Source organism: Piliocolobus tephrosceles, unplaced genomic scaffold (assembly GCF_002776525.5).
Source record: "Piliocolobus tephrosceles isolate RC106 unplaced genomic scaffold, ASM277652v3 unscaffolded_21447, whole genome shotgun sequence".
NCBI classification, from domain to species: Eukaryota; Metazoa; Chordata; class Mammalia; order Primates; family Cercopithecidae; genus Piliocolobus; species Piliocolobus tephrosceles.
In genome coordinates, this window is record NW_022303696.1 from 1,967 (window position 1) to 5,092 (window position 3,126).

A 3,126-nucleotide genomic window follows, 5' to 3' on the forward strand; every position below is an offset into this window, starting at 1 on the left:
TTACAAATTATTATTACTTTATGGTATATTAAGGAAAGGATATGTTCTAACTGATGTAACTTTAGGTTTCTCATTAGATGTCATTGTGTGCCACACAAAAAAAACTAAAATTTTTTTCAGAAACATATTTGTGCATTTTAGAAAAAGATTATGCATTCTAAATCTTTATAAAATATTTTATATGCTAAAATCTTGAGAAAGTTACAGAAACCTTTAAAATGTTGAAAAACTACATATATTTTTTATTTATTTATTTATTTTCTAGACAGTCTTGCTCTGTCACCCAGGCTGGAGTGCAGTGACAGATCTCAGCCCACTGCAACCTATGCCTCCTGAGTTCAAGCAATTCTCCTGCTTCAGCCTCCCAAGTAGCTGTGATTACAGCTGCCCGCCAGTGCGCCTGGCTAATTTTTGTATTTTTAGTAGACACGGGGTTTCACCATGTTGGCCAGGCTGGTCTCGAACTCCTGACTTCAGCTGATCTCCCCACCTTGGCCTCCCAAAGCACTGGGATTACAGACGTGAGCCACCGCGCCTGGCCTGAGTAGAAATATATATATACACACATATTTTTTAGACAAGCTACTCAAGCACTCTTTATTATAAAATGAGAATACTAATAACACTTTGCTAGGTTGTTTAAGGATCAGAGAAAACATGCACAAAGCACCTGGAACACAGGAGGCACTCTTTAAATGGTAATACTTCTTATTACAACTTAAAATGTCACACAACAAATAGGGTACTTGTCACAGACAAACATTCAAATGTTAATGTTATGCAGTAATAGTAATATGGAATAAGCAATTTTATTTCCATGATCTATTTACACTGTACAAAGACTGTTGAAAAGCACCCTACAAGTTCACAGGACATTATAATATATTTACTTTAAAAATATATTCCTTTATAATAGGTTTATAGGACATTGGCATGTCAACATGTGACAAAACTCTCAAAAGCATGTCACCAATTCTGTGAGAGCAAGAATGCATCCAAGTGTTATCAATTTCACAATCACAAGTCACCAGTTGAGTTTTAAATACATACATGTTTTAAATAAAAAAAGAATTCTACAGTGGAAAGTTCTTGAGGCAATACTTATTAGTTCATTAACGTATGCACTTTCTTGGAGATGTGGTATAATAACCCACAATATAAACTTAATCTGTCCAAAGAAACATTTCAACAAGTTTAGCAGTCCAGAAATTGTAGTCATTTGTTTCTCCTTTTTCTTCTTTGCTGGTTCTCCTGGCTCTACTTTGCGCTTTTTAGAAGTATGCTCATCTTTTTCATCATCTGATTCCAACGTCTCCTCCCCTTCCGGTAGAAGCCTAGCTTTCTTAGCATTCTGTGGGGCATCATCACCATTGTCCTCATATATGTTAGACCATTTTATTGCCATGTCAAGCTCTGGAGGAGGAGGCTTCTTCTCAGTGGTGTAGGTCTCAGGAGGTGGTACATAATTTGACTTCCATATTTTGAATTCCTTTGGAGGCTCCTCAGGCGCCTTGACGACGTGCCTCTCCCAGTCTATCTGCTTGTTGAGTGGATTGTAGAGAAAGGCCGGGCGAGTCACGCTCCTAAACAGCTCGTCGGTCCCGGGAGCCGCTTCTCCGCCTTGTTCCTACAGCCGCCAGCCGACTTCGCCGGATCCGGGGTTCTGCGACTCGTCTCCTCCGGTTCGATGTTACCCTCCTCGTCCGAGGAGCCTGAGCTGCTGCTCCCGTATGCCGCGAAATAGCTCAGAGGGTCCTTCTCCTCCGCTGCCATGACGGCTGCGAGCGACGACCCAGTACTCCGCCAGAAGCCCTAGAAATATTTTTAAAAAGTGAGAATTTTCAGGCCGGGTGCGGTGGCTTATGCCTGTAATCCCAGCACTTTGGGCGGCCAAGGCGGGCGGATCACGAGGTCAGGAGATCCAGACTAGCCAAGACCACCCTGCCTAACACGGTGAAACCCCGTCTCTACTAAAAATACAAAAACAAAAAATAAGCCAGGCGTGGTGGCGGGCGCCTGTAGTCCCAGCTACTCCAGAGGCTGAGGTGGGAGAATGGCATGAACCCTGAAGGGGCAGCTTGCAGTCAGCCCGAATCACGCCACTGCACTCCAGCCTGGGCGACAGAGCAAGGCTCCAAAAAAAAGAAATTTCAGCCGGAAGGGTGACTCACGCTTGTAATCCCAGCACTTAGGAGGCTGAAGCAGGCAGATCACGAGGTCAAGAGATGGAAACCATCCTGGCCAACATGGTGAAACCCCCTCTCTACTAAAAAATGCAAAAAATTAGCTGGGCGTGGTGGCGGGTCTCTAGTTCCAGCTACTGGGAGGCTGAGACAGAAGAATCGCTTGAACCCGGGAGGCAGTTGCAGTGAGCCGAGATCTAGCCACTACCCTCCAGCCTGGTGACTGAGCGAGACTCTGTATCAAAACAAACAAACAAACAAACAAACAAAAAAGGCCGGGTGTGGTGGCTCACACCTGTAATCCCAGCACTTTGGGAGACCGAGGCAGGCGGGTCACCTGAGGTCGGGGAAACCAGCCCCACACCACCCGGCGGGTATCCAGAGCCCAGCAGAGACAAAGGAATTAGAAAGAGACAGAATAACAGTTTAAAAGGCGGGTCCAGCGGACCGCAACCGGAGAGTAGGAGGCTTGCTCACGCCTGGAGCTCTCCGCCTCCACCCAATTTACTGGTTTACAAGCTCTTTGTTCTTAGGGCAAAGGGGAGGGGTAGGAAGGGATGAGGAAAAGGATTAATCAGTGAATGAACTCAGGAGCCATTCAATAAGATATATAGCAGTGGCGGTTTCTGTGAATTTCCTCGAGCAAACTACTTAAGTCTCAACTACTTAAGATCTTTAACTTATCAGGTCTGAAATGGGTGGGAGTGGGTTTCAGGAGAAGCCCCGATGTTTGATTACACTCCACTGCTTCAAAGGAGTGTTATTTCCCCCAGCAACCTATGGCATGCCTGGAGCTGTTATGCTCTGGGGGCATAAAGATATGAAGGCAACAAGGAGACTTTTCTCCTCAGAGGCCACACCTGGCTCCCTATGGGTGTCACACAGGGGAGACCAACTCATCTGGCATCCCAGAAACTCTCTTTCCCACAGAGGCCAGCCTGAC

At 45.5% G+C, this 3,126-nt stretch overlaps 1 pseudogene across 1 annotated transcript; it reads right to left on the bottom strand.

The window, feature by feature from the left end:
* Positions 1 to 581: 581 nt before the first annotated feature.
* LOC111524815 lies at positions 582 to 1,773 on the bottom strand (annotated as a pseudogene). Its single transcript, XR_003307741.1, has one exon. The product of XR_003307741.1 is annotated as a UPF0690 protein C1orf52 pseudogene (transcript).
* Between the last annotated feature and the right edge of the window lie 1,353 nt (positions 1,774 to 3,126).